General features: G+C 47.7%; 1 protein-coding gene across 3 annotated transcripts in view; it reads left to right on the forward strand.

Moving 5' to 3' along the window:
- Window positions 1–18,383, forward strand: part of MAPRE1 (microtubule associated protein RP/EB family member 1) — an 84,149-nt gene that overhangs the window by 57,633 nt on the left and 8,133 nt on the right. The window lies entirely within an intron of this gene.

The following is an 18,383-nucleotide window of genomic DNA, read 5'->3' on the forward strand; positions in this document are numbered from 1 at the left end:
GGGTTTGAGGTAAGGCACACATGCCCCTATATGGAAAGGAATAGTGTTTATTGTATTTTATAACATCAGGAGGGCATTGTGGGAGATAAACTAGTTTTCGTGGTACCCATTTGAAGCTGTTTCACACCCTCAAATGAGCATAACACACATTATTTCCTGTGTGCAAGGGGTCCAGTACCTTTCTAAAACTATAACTTTAGGGCTGTCCCAAACAGATGTCTGACAAACCCCACAAGGTGTGCCTCTGGTGTGGGTTTGTGGCCAGTACTTTTAATTGTGTGTGGGAGTGTTTTGATGAACCTGAAGGCAATCTGCGACGCAGCTTCCTTCACTGTCGCAGAACACTGCAGGAAGCCATGAAAGGCCAACTCTTAAATCAAGGACATGAACTTGTTCCCACTTTCCTGCTCCAAGGATTTTTAGGTTTAAACACAAAAAAAAGGTCCTATCCGGCCTCGCAACTCTTCTCTGAGAAGTCTCAAGGATGTCAAAGTGGCCCTGATTCTACAGCTGATCTCTCCTCCCAGATTTTCCAGTTCACTATGGGATGCAGTGAGAGATTGAGGCATTATGGGAGCCCAAGCTCCACATCTTGGGTACCCTACTGGCTTCCTCTGGTGTGCCTTCTGGCCTCTACAGGTCAGAGGAGGCTTCCTGTTGAGATACTGTGAGTGAGACTAACCTTGATGCGGTCTGTGCCTCTTGAGCCAGCTTCTAGTTGAGCTCTGGTTTTGGGGCAGACTCCACTCAACACCACAATCCTTCCCGGTTCCTGCTGTGTCACTGTCTGTGCCATTGTCCTGTTCAACTCTGAATCCACTTAGAAGTAGTGTTTTGGCCCAGTTTAAAAACGCCCAGCCCAATAGTTAAATCCTGACGAAAAAATGCCCTTGCAGAGGATCAGCCTTCCAGTACTCCACTAGCTTCTCTGTTTGGACCCTCTATGGTTATTAGACAGGCAGCAGAGGTCTTGGATCTTCAGTGACCTTTGCGGTAAAAGACAATGTTCTCACTGAGGTGCTATAGCCTGGGCAATCCTCATGGGAAACTTGACTGCTCTTTAACGACAGCCTGACTGACACTTCTCATGGGCACCTGAAACAAACCCTGCTTTTGTCCTCCAGTAAACAAGACAGCTAGCACTTAGCAACAAACATGTTACTGGGACCTTGCTTTTTCTGATGAAGCCCCCTACTCCTGTCCCCCCTCATAGTGGAGGCCTCCCTCCAGCAGGGTTAGGGGGGGGGGGGGGGGGGGGGAAGAGACACAAGTCAGCACAGAAATTACACCCTCAGCGGCACGGGGGCGGCTGGGTGCAGTGTGCAAACAGGTGGCGGTTTCGCAATGGGAGACCAAGGGGTCTCTTCAGTGATGCGGCGGGGGGGTGGGGAGGGGCGCTTCTCGGGGTAGCCACCACCTGGGCAAGGAAGAGGGCCACCTGGGGGTCGCTTTTGCAATGGAGGTCGGATCCTTCAGGTCCTGGGGGCTGCGGTGCAGTGTCTTTACCAGGCGTCTGGTTCTTTGAAGCAGGCAGTTGCGGTCAGGGGGAGCCTCTGGATTCCCTCTGCAGGCGTCACTGGGGAGCAAGGGGGGGGGGGGGAGATCAACTCTGGCTACTCACAGGGTCGCAGTCGCCGGTGAGTCCTCCCTGTAGTGTTGGTTCTCCGCAGGTCGAGCTGGGGGCGTCTGGTGCAGAGTGGAAAGTCTCACACTTCCGGCGGGAAACGTGTGGTCTTTAAAAGTTGCTTCTTTGTTGCAAAGTTGCAGTCTTTGTGAAACAGGGCCGCTGTCCTCGGGAGTTCTTGGTCCTCTGAGGCTTCAGAGGTCGCTGGACCCTGGGGAACGCGTCGCTGTTGGAGTTTTTCTTGAAGTGGGGAGACCAGCCGGTAGGGCTGAGGCCAAAGCAGTTGGTGTCTCCGTCTTCTCTGCAGGGCTTTCAGGTCAGCAGTCCTTCGTCTTCAGGCTGCAGGAATCTATCTTGCTTGGTTCTGGGGGCCCCTAAATACTCAATTTAGGGGTGTGTTTAGGTCTGGGGGGTTAGTAAGCAATGGCTACTAGCCGGGAGGTTGGCTACACCCTCTGTGCCTCCTCCCTGAGGGGAGGGGCACATCCCTAATCCTATTGGGGGAATCCTCCATCTGCAAAATGGAGGATTTCTAAAAGTCAGTCACCTCAGCTCAGGACACCTTAGGGGTTGTTCTGACTAGCCAGTGACTCCTCCTTGTTTTTCTCATTATCTTCTCCGGCCTTGCCGCCAAAAGTGGGGCTGTGGCCGGAGGGGGCGGGCATCTCCACTAGCTGGGATGCCCTGTGGCGCTGTAACAAAGGGGTTGAGCCTTTGAGGCTCACCGCCAGGTGTTACAGCTCCTGCAGGGGGAGGTGAGAAGCACCTCCACCCAGTACAGGCTTTACTAGCCTCAGAGTGACAAAGGCACTCTCCCCATGAGGCCAGCAGCATGTCTGGTGTGTGGCAGGCTGGTAAAACTAGTCAGCCCACACTGGAAGTCGGGTATGTTTTCAGGGAGCATCTCTAAGATGCTCTCTGGGGTGTATTTCACAATAAAGTGTACACGGGCATCAGTGTGCATTTATTGTGCTGAGAAGTTTGATACCTAACTTCCCAGTTTTCTGTGTAGCCATTATGGTGCTGTGGAGTTCGTGTATGAGAGAATCCCAGACCATATACTCTTATGGCTACCCTGCACTTACAATGTCTAAGGTTTTGCTTCGACACTGTAGGGGCATAGTGCTCATGCACTTAAGCCCTCACCTATAGTATAGTGCACCCTGCCTTGGGGCTATAAGGCCTGCTAGAGGGGTGACTTATCTATGCCATGGGCAGTGTGAGGTTGGCATGGCACCCTGAGGGGAGTGCCATGTCGACTTAGTCATTTTCTCCCCACCAGCGCACACAAGCTGGCAAGCAATGTCTGTGCTGGGTGAGGAGTCCCCAGGGTGGCATAAGACATGCTGCAGCCCTTAGATACCTTCCCTGGCATCAAGGCCCTTGTTACCAGGGGTACCAGTTACAAGGGACCTGGATGCCAGGGTGTGCCAATTGTGGAAACAAAGGTACAGGTTAGGGAAAGAACACTGGTGCTGGGGCCTGGTTAGCAGGCCTCAGCACACTTTCAAATCATAACTTGGCATCAGCAAAGGCAAAAAGTCAGGGGGTAACCATGCCAAGGAGGCATTTCCTTACAGTAAGGAAACAAGTTTATAGAAGCAGCTCACTGTCCAATAACTAATTCCTTTTCTGCAGACAACTACGCGTGACTAGTGCATCAAACTAAACAAGGTCTTCAAGGAAACAGGAAGAACGCCCACGAAGTGACAGCCACCTGTTGTCAGACTGAAGTGAATTCAAGTTTTTTTATTTTTATTTTTTTATTTATTATTTTCTTTTTTTATACAGTTTACAGCTCTCAACAGCTAGCAACACAACTAAAAGTATGTGGAGACGAGAAGCTTTTGCATGCCTTCGTCCTGCTACCTATGCAGTAACTTCATGTCCCACGAAAGACACATGTTTTGTACAGCTGGAGACTGAGAGCCATCATAAGGTCTGTATAAAACCAGACAAAATGAAGCTCCCTGATCGCAGCAGGTCTTACCTCAGGACAGCAGGCCTTATGTTCATGTAGTACCATACTGCACACATATGGAGCTGTCCTGGGAAGGGGCACGCCAGGTAACAAGTGACTGCTTGGGGAGGGGGGAGTGCCTCCACTGAGCTCAAGACTCTTACAAACTACTATAATTTCCCAATTAACACTTTCTGGATTCTTCCCTCTTCTGTCCCTCCATTATTCTAGTCACTCCAACTAACACTGACCTATCCACTGCTCAAATTAACTCTTATTTCCCTAACTAGTAATAGTGTACTCTCACCTCCCTATACTAATCCTTTTGGGTTCCAGAATAGTTCGCTTCTCAACAAAAAGCGCTTTGACTCCTTGTCAGGGGTAGTAAGTGCTATACATAAATACAACTACGTATATAATTACATAGGATTTACACAGAGCTCGGAAAGGCAAGCACTCCTCTCCAAATGAAAGATCAAAGTAGTCCCTGAACACATCTTAAAATGGTGGACAGTGTATTTGGATAGTAGTTGGTCAGATCTCCTGGAGGGGACAAAAAAGAAAAAAGATAAGATTACCCAGTAGCAAGCAAGGATTTTTTAAGGACACTGGCATACACAAATCACAATGCCTGGGTGGAGCTGAACCTCAAACCATCTACAACAGTTCACTAATTGACAGCGCAGGAGCTGTTTGGGCTCAGTATAACAAGGAAGGTTGTGACCTGGAAGAAGGGCTGTAGGCAAAACCTTTGCCATGTTTGCAGTTATTAAAATGCTGTGCAAGGTTGCAATGACAGGCCTGGAGTCACGCTTTCACCTTTATTACTGTAGTGGTGGCACAATAATTGTTGAAGTCCACTAGTGACATTTAACTTAGTAGCCCTGGGTGCCTCAGGTACCTTCTACCAGGGACTTGTAGGCCTTATTAAACGTTTCTAGTCTTAGCCAGTTGTACACTTACTTTGAGAGGTTGAAGCAAATACACTGGAGGGCCTGGACAACAGGGCCCAGTGCAGGGGGGGGGGGGGAAGCATACGTCCTGGTGTGCGCGATGTACAACCGGTTCTTGTTTAGGTGATTCCGATGCCATTGGCACCAGTTTTGCCATATACTGCTGTGCATGGCTGCAGTCGACTGGTATGCCCAATTCTGGTTAGCTTTAAAGAGAACAGGACTATGGCTGTCTCTGGAACGGTCCACCCTACCTTGTCAACAGCATCTGTTCAGCTGCTCCTTTCGTGGCTCTGGCAGAGGTACACAACCACTGGCCTGTCCGGAACCCACAGGGAAGTCAGCAGTTTAGCTTTGTAGGCCATGGTGCACGCCACTTCTGCATCCAAGGCAATCTATCACCCCGAAGCCCCTAGCCTCTCCCAAATGTGTTAATGGGCCATTACAGTAACGTGGCAATCCTGTGAGAGGCAGAATCCAGCTATTCTTACCTACCTTTCCTTTATACCCTGCTGCACCTTTCACCGGCCCCACCGACTGAGGACAGTCTGTTTTTAATCAAAGTGCAGAGCCTTTTTTTTTCCCCGAAGGGTCTATCTAATGGGTGCCTGTACCCGAAATAGGTTGAGGTTGTTTATCTTGCTACTTCTTGGTGCCCAAGGAGGACTGAAGTCTTAATCCTAATTGCACCCTCAATGCCTTCTTAATGAAGGAGAAATTTTAAGTCCTTACTTTGGTCCAGGTCTGGTCTTCCCTCGACCCTGAAGACTGTATGGTGGTGTTGGACCTGCAGGACCCCGATTTCCAAATATCTGACATGCTGGTCCATTGATGCTACCTGTGGTTTATAGTAGGCCTGGAGCATTTTCAGTTTGCTGTGCTCCTCTTAAGTCTCAAGGTTGCCCTTGGGTGTTTGCAAAAATGATGGTGGGTGTAGTAGTATCATAGATTCAGAGATTGGGCGCCAGTCTTCTCACAACCTTAACAAGTGGCTGCTGAAGCCAGGGGTCACCTCATGCAGTTTTCAACATACTCAATACTGTGGGAAACCTCCTGTCTTTGGCGGTTCACTAGCAATGTGCCAGTGTTACACTTGACTCCTCAGATGCCCTGCTTCATCTTAGCCATTCTGGACAGTCCTTCTTTTTTTTTTTTTGTGCCTTTCCACCCAGAAAGAGTTCAGGACATTGTGACCCATGATCTAGATCTTTAATCCTATGTCCTGTTTATCTGAGTTTTCGACAGAGGCTGATGTGACTGACTGCCTTCTGGATCCTGCTAGTCGCATGCCAAGTGGCATATTGGCTCTGCAGTGGGGATCTGACATTTTTGTGGGGACCTCTGCGACCATGATTAGATTTAAGGGGAGACTGCAAAAGGATGTACAGTGGTGGCTACTGAATCTCAATTGGGTCCTTTGCAAACTCTCCTCCATTCCTCACCCAGTGCTGAGAGGGGTGAATGATGCATTGCTTCTCGGTTCCCTGATGAAAATGCCTGTTGCTGGAGCAAGTTTGTGGTGGCACCCATTTTGACCCCATATGGCACAAGTTATCTGAAGTTTTTTGTTTTGTCTCTTGCTTGTTAAGGCTTTTCTATGGAATCGTTAAAGGTAGTCCTTCAGCAGTCTTAGTTTCCTGATCATCCCTCCTTGTTTAGGTTGCATGTTATAATGTGAGTTTTGAAAAGGCTAAAATACTTATTTCCTCCCTATAACTTCATGCCACAGTGGGACCTTGACTTGGTCCTCACCTTTCTGGCGTGCACTCCATTTGAGCCACTTCACAGGTGTCTGGCCCCTTACAGCTTGTCCTCAAGACCATGCTCCTCAGCGACATGGTGTTTGAGCGAGCTACCTCCCGTGTCTTTCCATACTGGCTGGTTCTGCAGACTTGGGTAGCCTCTCTGCCAAAAGCTGTGACTCCATTCCACGTCTAACCATTGCCCTGACGATGTTCTAAGCTTTGCCTAACCCCTATGAGGAAGAAGGCGGATGAGTGATCACCTCTTTGTTGGGTGCGCTTCAGCAAGAAAAAGCAGGGATGTACAGAAGAGGACCTTCTGCTGGATTGTGCTCTCCATTAAGACCTGCTATGCATTGGCCAAAAATCAGCCTCTGGTGGGGCTGTGTGCTCATTCTTCCATGCCCAGATCTGCTACCACCTAGTTAGCACGTGGAGTCCCTGTCCTATACATTTGCCAGGCAGGTTCGTGGACGTCCCTCCATAACTTTCACGAAACACTATTGTGTGGACAGTCAGATTTGCCAATAGGGGCATTTGACCTGCTGGGTCCTGCAAGACTTTATAGTCTGAGTCCATTCACTCACCCATCTCTTAATGGGTACTGCTTTGGTATCTATTCAGAAGTTGAGAAATCTGCAATTAGTCTCTATCAGAAGTTCAAGTTAGTTGCCTTCTGTAACAATTTCTGTTACTCTTGTCTAGCCGCATGTTCCGCACCAACCCTCCATCTTCATCCTTCTGTGACTGAACTTCATCCAGTAGTAGGATCTTAAATCCAGTAATCTGCATACTGTTCACAACCAATTCACTCTTGTGGCTTTGCTTGAAAGGAATGGACTGCGCAAGGGGTGAAGCCTGCATTTTTCCTGTGTTGCAACCACACCACCTGATGGCACACTGAGGTACTAAAGTTTCCAGGTGCAATATGACATGTGGGGAATACTCAAAATATGAAGTTACAGATAGTCTTTACCAGAAAGAACATTACCAACGTCCAGTAACAAACTTATTAATTAACACTTCTGTGCTGGTGTTACCGAGAAGGCTCTCTCAGACACATTAAGGTTAGAGTGGAGCACAGGACTCCACTATGCTTTCCCAACACACTCTCCTGCCCCAAATTCTTTAGAAGATCAAGAACAGTCAGATCCAGGGCATCCTAGTATCTCTGTATTGGGCCAGGAGTGTGTGGTACCTCAAATCTCTGGGACTGAGCATATGCCCTGTGATCAAGCTGTAGCAAAGGAGGAACTTGCACCCCGACAGCTGTGCACACCTCCATACATAGTGATTCTACCTCCCACAATAGTGGATGTCATCTTGGCAGCCAGGCATCTTCAGAATCTTTTTATGTTGGGTGTACACAGCTGTCTCCTCATCCTAAGGACAGTTTCACCCCATTGAGATCACATCAGCTTGTCACAGGAGTGTGCGTGAAGTTCTTTCAGTATAGCTGTTCTACACTGTAGGAGGCTGGCCTGGCTTATAGTGGGTACCTGACGGTACTTACACCTTGTGCCAGGTCCAGTTATCCCTTACTAGTAGATTAGTAGTGTTCTAGCAGCTTAGGCTGATAGAGGTAGCTATAGCAGAGCAGCTTAGGCTGAACTAGGAGACATACAAAGCTCCTACTATAGCACGCATATCATATAGGTACTATAGAATAAAGACAATACTCCGTTACTAAAAATAAAGGTACTTTATTTTAGTGATAATGTGCCAAAAATATCTCAGAGGATATACTCCCTTAGAAGGTAAGTAAAATACACAAACCAAAATCGGGTAAGTAGAACAGTCAAAGTAGTGCAAATACTGTAGAATACAATAGAATGCAATAGGACTAGGGGCAACACCACATATACTAGCCCTAGGCTAGTATAGTGTGTAGAGGGTCGCTGGGAGTGTAAGAACACACTAAGGGTGTCCAATAAATCCCACCCCAAGACCCTGGAAAGTAGGAGTAAAGTACTACTATTTCCCCAGAAACATACTAAACTTGTGATAGAGGATTTTGCAAAGACCGCAACAGACTGCAAAGCACTGAAGACAGATTCCTGGACCTGAGGACCTGCAAAGGAAGGAGACCAAGTCCAAGAGTCGTTAAAGTGTCCAGGGGGGCAGGAGCCCACTAAACCCCTGATGAAGGTGAAAAATGGCTGCCTCCGGACAGAAGAAGCTGAAGATTCTGCAACAACAAAAGGTGCTAGGATATTCTCCTTTGTGCAGAAGATGTCCCATGGAGTGCTGGAGGATGCAGCGTTGTTTCCTTGGCAAAATACAGCAAACAAGCCTTGCTAGCTGCAAAAGTCGCAGTTGAATAAAAAGGGTGCTGTCCAGGATGTCACCACTTGGGAGAGGGGACAGAGGGGGCCCCTCAGCAATGTAGAGAGCCCACGCACAAGAAGGTAGAACCCACAGAAACACTTGAACAAGGGTTCAAGAAGTCTGAACACGGCAGTTGCCTCAACACTGCAAAAGAGGGTCACACGAAGCCGGAGATCAACTCGGGGACTTGAGCATCGCTGGACAGACTGCTGGGTACCTGGGCTTGGCTGTGCACAAAGGATTTAGTGGATATGTGCACAGAAGCCCTAGCAGAGGAGAGGCAAGGACTTAACGCCTCCAAATTTGGACAGTTGGACCACTGGACAGTCTGGGTCACTTTGGTCCACCACCTGTGTTCCAGGGGCCACGCCCTTCTGGATGAGAGGGGTCCCAGAGTACCGGTGATGCTGAAGTTTGGTGCCTGCTGGATCAGAGGGAAGAGTCTGTCAACCCACAGGAGATATCTTTGTGGCTTCTAGTGCAGGATGAAGGCAGGCAGCCCCCAAAGCATGCACCACCAGGAAACAGCCGAGAAAGCTGCAGGGTTAGGTGCTACAATGTCACTGGTGGTCTTCTTGCTACTTTGTTGCAGTTTTGCAGGCATCCTGCAGGTCGATCCTTGGCAGAAGTCAGAGAGAGGTGCAGAGAAACTGGTAAATTCTTGCAAGTCGTTATCTGAGGAAAAGCCCACTGGAGAGACCCTAAATAGCTCTGAGGAGGATTGGCAACCTAGTCAGGTAAGCACCTATCAGGAGGGGTCTCTGACGTCACCTGCTGGCACTGGCCACTCAGGCCTCCAGAGTGCCCTCACCCCTCTGGATCCAAGATGGCAGAGGTCTGGGACACACTTTGGGCACCACCCCTGGGGTGGTGATGGACTGGAGTGGTCACTCCCCTTTCCTTTGTCCAGTTTTGTGCCAGAGCAGGGACTGGGGAGTTCCCTAAACCGGTGTAGACTGGTTTGTGCAAGGAGGGCACCATCTCTGCCCATCAAAGCATTTCCAGAGGCTGGGAGAGGCTACCCCTCCCAAGCCTTTAACACCTATTTCCAAAGGGAGAGGGTGTAACACCCTCTCTCAGAGGAAATCCTTTGTCCTGCCTTCCTGGGACTGGGCTGGCCAGACCCCAGGAGGGCAAAACCCTGTCTTTGGGGTGGCAGTAGCTGCAGAGAAATCCCCAGAGCTGGTTTGGTAGTACCCAGGGTCTATAGTGGAGCCTCTGGATGCATGGAATTGGCACCCCAATACCAGATTTGGCGTTGGGGGGAGGAGGGGGGGGGGGGGAATTCCCTGATCTTGGACCTGTTACATGGCCATATTCGGAGTTACTATTGTGAAGCTACATATAGGTATTGACCTATATGTAGTGCACACGTGTAATGGTGTCCCTGCACTCACAAAGTCTGGAGAAATGGCCCTGAACTGTGGGGGCACCTTGGCTAGTGCCAGGGTGCCCTCACACTTAGTAACTTTGCACCTAACCTTCACCAGGTGAGGGTTAGACATATAGGTGACTTATAAGTTACTTATGTGCAGTGAAAAACGGCTGTGAAATAACGTGGATGTTATTTCACGCAGGCTGCAGTGGCAGGCCTGTGTAAGAATTGTCTGAGCTCCCCATGGGTGGCAAAAGAAATGCTGCAGCCCATAAGGATCTTCTGGAACCCCAATACCCTGGGTACCTAGGTACCATATACTAGGGAATTATAAGGGTGTTCCAGTGTGCCAATTTGAATTGGTAAAAATGGTCACTAGCCTATAGTGACAATTTTAAAGGCAGAGAGAGCATAAGCACTGAGGTTATGATTAGCAGAGCCTCAGTGACAGTCACTACACATTAGTACACACATTCAGGCCACACACTGAGCACTGGGGTCCTGGGTAGCAGGATCTCAGTGAGACGGGTAAAAACAAACTTTCATACATGTAAAAATGGGGGTAACATGCCAAGAAAGATAGTACTTTCCTACACCCCCACCCAAACGAGCGTCAATTAGGCTAACCTTGCCCAGATGAGTCCTCATTGTCTACGTGGAAATACCTGGAGGGTCTATTTGCATTGGAGTGGGTACTCCCAGGTCTATGTTCCACTGTATAGTACATTCCCTGTAGGGAGATGGACCACCTCCACTATTTAGGGTTTACACCTTTCATTTGTTTAAGCCATAATAGAGGTTTGTGGTCTGTCTGAACAAAGTGAGTACCAGAGAGGTATGGTCTCAACTTTTATGGGGCACAGAGCACAGCAAAGGCAGGGAGCTTCAAAGAAGCCCACCACACTTGATATACATATCTGGCTTCCCTCACAAGGGACATGCCCTTCCCCTGCCCCAAGGGCCCCTTTGGTACCTGGGCAGGCTGGAAATTGAGTATTCGGAGAGGTGTCCACCCTGTGGTCAGTCTCACCCCTAAGGTGAGCTGCCTGATGTTGACACAACTTGTCAAAACTGCCATCTTGGTGTTGGCAGATTTAGGAATTCTGGGACAGGGTAATGCCCACTTCCCACAGGAAGTGGTTTTATTGTGGGTTTTGGGAAAGGGAATCTAGTGACCACAGGGGTAAGTAGTTCATGGATTACTACCCTATACTCCTCGAAACACTCCTAAATTCTTTACTTAGGGGAACTCGTGACACCAGACATGCTGGTCCTGAGAAGCAGCTAACCTGGTACCAACCCTGCTGGCCTGTCTGCATCCCTTGTCAATCTGCAGCTGTGACTCGAGAAACCCGGTAGGACTGCCTGCCTTCAGTAAAGACTCTAGACCTCCTGTGAACAGCAGACCTTTTCTCTTCCAAACTCCCAAAAAGGGATTCTGAAGCCTCTGGAACCACTGAAACCAGACACCTGAAGTCCCCTCTGCACCTGTTGCCTCTGGCCCAAGTTGAAGTGGGCCACCAGTGCCAACATGGTTCCCCAGCCCTCCAAAGTTCGAGTCCATTGTGGTTTCACCGCCTACTGGAATCCCTGATGACACCTGAAGCCTCTGCATGCACCCCCTCTACTGCGATTGCTCCGATAATGACAATCCAACACCTGAAGAAACCTCTGCGCCCGTCACCCATGAACTGTGAAGACCAAAGGTGTCTACCTGTGCCACAGAGTCATGAGGCCTGGGCCCTGCTGTTTGTTCAGCTTGACTGGCTTCCTGACCAAAGCCTGCAACCTCTTTTTGCAGTGACTGATCTCTTTTGATCTCTTTTGAAATGCATTGGGCACCTGATGCTGTTCTGCACCCGGCCACCCCTTGCTTGCTGCTAGTGGTGTACTGCTGGTGCTGCCCTGGACCCTGCCTACCACTCACCTTTACTCCTGGAGATTGCTGTTCGGGAGGAAAAACAAATTCTGCAAACATGGCGACTTGCATAGGATAACCTTGCAGAACCCAAAAATTGCAACAATTGCCCACTTTTTAAAGGTAAAAATGTATAATTCAAAATTTACTTATCTGAACGATTCTCTGATGTCAAAACAGTTAGATTTGATATTTTTATAAATTGTTGTGGATCTGCTTCTTGTTTAGTTTACTTTTGTGTGTATTTGTGGATCTTTCACCCCTCTGTGTTAAGCTTAAGGCTGCTCGATCACTTGCAAATGGAGCACTTTGGCACTGCATAGCAAGCCCATGTTCACTCATTAGGGAACCCGTAGACATCTACATTGTATATCTAGCTATTGACATACCACGTAGAGCCAACTTCCAGTATGTTAATTTTCCTCTTTGATCACATGTTGACACATTTTACTGACCTAGGCAGTGACGCACATCAACCCATGCTAATCAGTGCAGTCTGCAGTATTCCATGGACCAGACATTTGAGCATTCTATCACCAAGACATGGCTTCTCTTCACATCCTTGTCACTCTTCTCCACAAAACCTCCACACTGTGCTCATGAAAAGTAAGGTTTATGCCTCTATCTGCTGTTAGTACTACACCATAAATGAGCAAGCAGCACTCATTTAAATAGGGTTCCTTAGATGCCACTTCCAGCTAGCTGCAGCTCACTAATCCCTCATTTACAGGTTTTTCAGGACATCCTCCTCTATCAGCATGCTTGCACCACCATCATACTTCTGGAAAATGAGCCTAAAAAAGACCCTCATTGGCACACTCATTTGGTACAGTGACACCCAATCAACACAGTTGAATGGCCGTTTCCTGAACCTGTTACCCCACCACCTTCAACTTTTCAAAGCAGGTCTCTGATGCCTCTAGGCTTACCCAACTACCTTGCAATCCCAGTCAACCTTCCCAGCTTAAAGAATGCTCAATGGGCGACTTAAAGTGCATCTCTTGCACTAGTCCAGGTGCTCCTGACAACTGCATACTTCTCAGCAACTTCAGCATGTTGCTTGAAAACAAAGTGGATACCTACAGATCAACTAAAACACAGATGTGCAAACTAAACCTTCAGCTCCTTGGTACTCAAAATAAACAAAAAATAATAATAAAAACCTGGCAGATGACAAATATTCAGGTTATTCTACGGAGAAGCATTTTCAGTCAAGTGACTCCGCACTTGGACATAGACTCTGTTAGATGGTTTTCTCTCTGCTGTCTGGTTCGGACATGTTTGCTCTCTTTAGACTCTCTCCCATTCAAAATCTTTTCTTTCGTCTTCCCTTTATCGACTGTTTCTTCGCATTAGTCTCCTTTTGTCGGTCTGGCCCCCGACCATGCATCCTCAGGGGTGACCATGCCTGTTTCAGGCCTACCTCACCACTTAGCACCTATGAGTATGCTGAGCTGATGGAACGGATGCAGTTTCGTTTTTGTCCTCTGTGTCACTCTAAATTCTACACTGACCAACATCGGTATGTAACATTTGCCTCTCCCACGATCATCTCCTTCTGGTTGAAGGCGAATGTTAAAGAGCCCCTTCTACAAGTCACTGAACTGCCACCAGGCCATGGTCTGATCTGAAACTGTTTTGGCTGCCCCACCCTCCAGCTCCCAGAATAACAAGGCTAAAAGGCAGTCTTCATTGGACACTTGATCCGAACTTTGGCTCAGTACTTCGATACCAGTCCGAACAGCTACTGTCTCCATCTCCGTGCCAAGCAAAGTGCACCAATTGAAAGCTTTGGTGCTGAAAAAGATCAGATCTTTGGAACAAAAGGACTCTAGCCACTCTTCATCTAAGCATTCGCCTGTGTATCCCATTTTGGAGACCATGGATGCTCTACCATGACGCCTTCATATCCAGGGGAGTCAGGGTACATTGCTTCCCTACCCTGTACTTTTCAAGGGAAAATTATCCTTCCAAGAGGTTTTGGACACTTATCTACATCTAAAGAAGGTTACTAAAGACCAGGCTCCCTCCACAACTATCAAGCCTTCTCTGCCTCTTCCTCTCATCTTGTACACCACCTCCACCCCATTCTTCTCTTCCACCTCCCACTCCTCCTCATTCACCTTCTGCAGGAGACTTTAAACCTGCTGGATCCCCTGTATACACTGGGGAAGATTTGGGTGGGACACAACAGGATCCAGATCCATGGGACACATACAACCCTGATCCCATGTAGACCAATTACTCAGATTTATACTCCGCATGACCATCTCCACCAGGGGATAGCACATCTTATCAATGGGGGTAGTAGCTCGTGCAGCCACGTTCCATAATGTTGAGATGCATAGGGACCCAATCGAACAGGATTTCCTATTTGATAACCTTACAACCACACACCAGGATATAGTTTCTCCCCATGCTCCCTGGCATGCTTTGCCACACAGATGAAATTTTTAAGGAGGCTGTCTGCTCTAGGAGTATCACTCCTGGAGTAGATAAGAAGAAATATAGGTCTGCTCCCACTACATAGTCAGGTCTCGGGTCCCTTTAGTCTCCATAGTGGCCACCACTGCATGGAAAAGGGCCAATAGTCAGCCCAAGTCTCCTCCCGCAGGTACGTTTAAAAAAAAAAAAAAAAAAATGCCGCTGACTAAAGGGTGACTGTCCAAACACCCATGATCAGACTCACTGGGATGAGATGGAGGAGCTTCCCTTCCTGCTGTGCCCTAGATGCTACAGACAGCTGCTCACTGTATTAACGCTAGTGTGTAAATAGACATGCATGCCTTTGATGCTCTGGGTTCAAATCAGAGGTCCAGCCGGCAGTGCTCAATATGCCCTTCCAAGAGGAGCACTTTTTTTGCCCTCTAGTGGTCTCTAACTTTGAAGCTAAAAAAGATATGGACACCGCAAAAGCCATGGATGCTGTTCAGTCCCCCTCACAAAGGGTCACTTTTCGTCGCAATACCTACATTCAGGTGGTTACAAATCCACAACCTCCGAGGCGCCTGCTTCACACCACAGACCGCCTTTAGCATCATACTCTAGGGGTTTCTTCAGGGTGGCGTATAGAAGCAATAAATAAGGCAGAGGTAAGAGCACTGCCACCTGAGGATCTTCCTTCACTGCAAAGCAGTGACTACCTCAGTCGTCCCCCCCCCTATTTCCAACTCCACACATGCTTGGGATGACTTTAAAAATTTCATACAGAACGTGTCAAAATCCCCACAAACCAATGGCCGCTTTCCATTTTCGGACATGGTTACTTTCTGGAGCTCATTACTGCTCCTCCAGACGTTTCCCCCCCTCACTCAGATTATCCCAAGAGCATCTCCCACTTCTCAAAGACAAAGTTCGGTCCCTTCTTGGCTTGTCAAGGGGTCAGTGAGCCTTTCCCCCATCAACAGAGATCAGGAGTATATTCCCTATACTTTCTCATTCCAAAATAAATGGTTCTCCGTCCTATTCTGGACCTCAGACCATTAAACAACTACATTCTCTCAGAACACTTTCACATGGTTATTGTTCAAGACTTTAGATCTAGGGCTGTCAAAGTCACACAGTTGTATAAGCAGAATAAAGGACACCTACGTCCATATCCCCATCCACCCTGCACTCCGAAAATACCCAAGATTGTGCTGGCTTTCTGAGTCCCCACTGATCCCAGAGTCTTAAAGTACTTAGCAGTAGTTGCCGCACATCTCAGAAGACAAAACATACACATGTTCCCTAATATAGACGGGTCATCAGAGCCAGCATACCAAGAAAGTGCCCATACCACACTCAGTGGACCTGCTTCACACACTGGAATTCACAATCAACTTTGTGAAATCCCATCTATAACCTCTTTGGATGCAACCCTATCTAGGAGCTATTCTGAATGCAGAGCTGGTGCTAGCATGCCCCTCCCCCAACCTGGCCTGTGTTGTTTTTAGTCTCTTCTCCCCCCAGTTCCAGGAGAATCCCAATCAGGACCGTCATTTGCCTGTTAGGGATGATGGCATCTTAGATTGTCATTGTTGTCCAGACTCCACATGCGTCCCCTGCAGCAGTGTCTGCCACATCAGTGGTCTTAGTCACAGGGTCACCTGGTCGATCTAGTGTTGGACTGCCTTAATCACTGTGCTCTGCAATGGTAGAACACCAACCTTTTGAAAGGGTGGCGTTTCTGGACCCTGTGCCTCGGGTAATTCTGACCACACCAAGACCTCACAGTAGAGGGCCTCTGGGATCTCAGTCACCAAACGCTACATATCAATTACCTCGAGGTTCAGGCAGCCTTCCTGGCCGTTGAGGCATTTCCTTATCACCTGTCTCAAAAAGTTGTCTTAGTCTGTACGGACAACATGAGAAGCTATGTATTTACAGAAAAGAATGGTGGGGGCAATGCAGTCCCAATTGTCCCAGCTCTCTCAGGCAATATGGTAGCTGGTTCATCACATTTACCTGGTGGCAGAGTATTTCCGAGGAGCGGACAACAACTTTGTAGACCTGCATAGCAGGATGCAGCAACAAGTCCACAAATGTGAATTCCACCTGCAAGTCCTTCAAAAATACTACTTAAGGTAGGGAACTCTTCAGATAGACCTTTTCGCTACAGCTGAAAACCAAAATGCCCAAGCTTCACCTCCAGGTATCTACACCTCCTATCCAAGGGCAACACTGTTTGGATGAACTGGTCGGGGATATTTGAATTAATTAATATGGTATTTGTAGAGCGTGCTGTCAATGAGCATCCTGGTGCTTACACCAAGACAGCAGTGCAAATCTACACCTTATGGGTATGGCAGAGTTCATCTGAGGCTTGAAACTGCCATGTCTTCAGGACCTTTTTAAAGGTCTTTTGAGTTTGTCTCAGAGGTGCATTAGCAATTGATTCCATGCCTTATTGGCTTATTCGCGTATGCTTTTCCACCTCTCCTCATTCCATCTCTGGTTTGGAAGATCAGACAAACCTTTCTCACCACGATCCTGGTAGCTCCCACTTGGGCACGTCAACCATGGGTCACCACACTTCTAGGCCTCTCAGTAGTTCCTCACTAGGTTTTTCCCAACAGACCGGGCCTTCTCACTCAAAATCAAGGAAAGATCAGACATCCAGACCATAAGTAACTCAACCTTGCAATATGCTCCTGAAGTTATGGTTTGGTTACTTGGAATTGCCTGTAGAATGTATGGACATTCTCGGGGAAGCTCGTAGACCCTCAACCAGAGCATGTTATGCTGCAAAGTGTAGACATTTTGAATGCTACTGCCAACCCAAACATATTATTCCCATTAAAGATACTGTCCAGGAAATTACACTTACAGAAAGCAAATTTAGCTTACACTTCCATTTTGTTTACATCCCACAGCTATAGCTGCAGATCAGTGGAACAGGCAAAGTAATTCCTTGTTCAGAATAGGTCTTAAAAGGGTTATTCCACCCACAGTGCCTCCTGCACCACCCCGGAACCTCTATATTGTGCTGACTAGGCTCATGGGCCCTCCTTTTAAGACGCTTCATTCATGCCCTCTTCATTATCTTTCTTGGAATGTGGCATTCTTACTTACCATCACATCATTCAGCGGGGCTATTGAGTTCCAGGCATTAACTGTGGGAGAACCTTTCTTTCAAATCAAGGTGGTCCTTTGCACAAACCCAAAGTTACTTCCTAAGGTAGTTCCCAATTCCATTTCAACCTATCCATTGAACTACCAGTCCTTTTTCTGCAGCCTGACTTAGTGGCAGAAAGAGCTTTACACTTTTCAAATGTTAAGCACTTATAATTTACACTCACAGAACAAAAGATTTTAGGAAAACTAAACAGCTCGTTGTAGCTTTTTCACTCCCTCACAGGCAGTAAGATAGCCAGAAACGCCACTGCTGGATGGATAGTAAACTGTACAAACTTATTACGCTAAAGCAGAGAGACTGTTACCGGTTACTCCTAGAGCACATACTATTAGGGGAAAAAGAGCCACTATGGCTTTCATTGGAAACATACCTATAGCTGTCATACCTAGTTGTCAGGCAGCTACATGGTCTACATCACATAAATTTACAAAGCACGTCAGCAAGCCAATGTAAATTAAGCTTTGCTACGAAAACCTTTCCAATCATTTGCAACTCCCACAGGCTAACCTACGCTTTTATGGATGTTCAGCTTTACAATCTATGTAGTGTGTGTTTATCTACAGCCACTCATGCCATTGAATGGAAAAAGTTGCTTAGCCAGTAAGCATCTGTTTGTGGCATGTATTTCTGTAGATTCACATGCGTCCTCCCTCTACCCCAGACGCCTGTCAGTTTGTTACTTTATACTTGTATATAGTTGTACATACATAGTTACATTTGTATGGACATCTTTCTCTATACTTCCTCTACACTCCTTTTCTCACACCTGCGGGGAAAACAATATAACAAAGGAGCCAATGCCCATGCGCAGTATCACAGAAGGAAGAATCCCTCAGTTCTGTGGCTTGAACATGCTTCTTTGAAGA

This window comes from Pleurodeles waltl, chromosome 7 (assembly GCF_031143425.1).
Source record: "Pleurodeles waltl isolate 20211129_DDA chromosome 7, aPleWal1.hap1.20221129, whole genome shotgun sequence".
NCBI classification, from domain to species: domain Eukaryota; kingdom Metazoa; phylum Chordata; class Amphibia; order Caudata; family Salamandridae; genus Pleurodeles; species Pleurodeles waltl.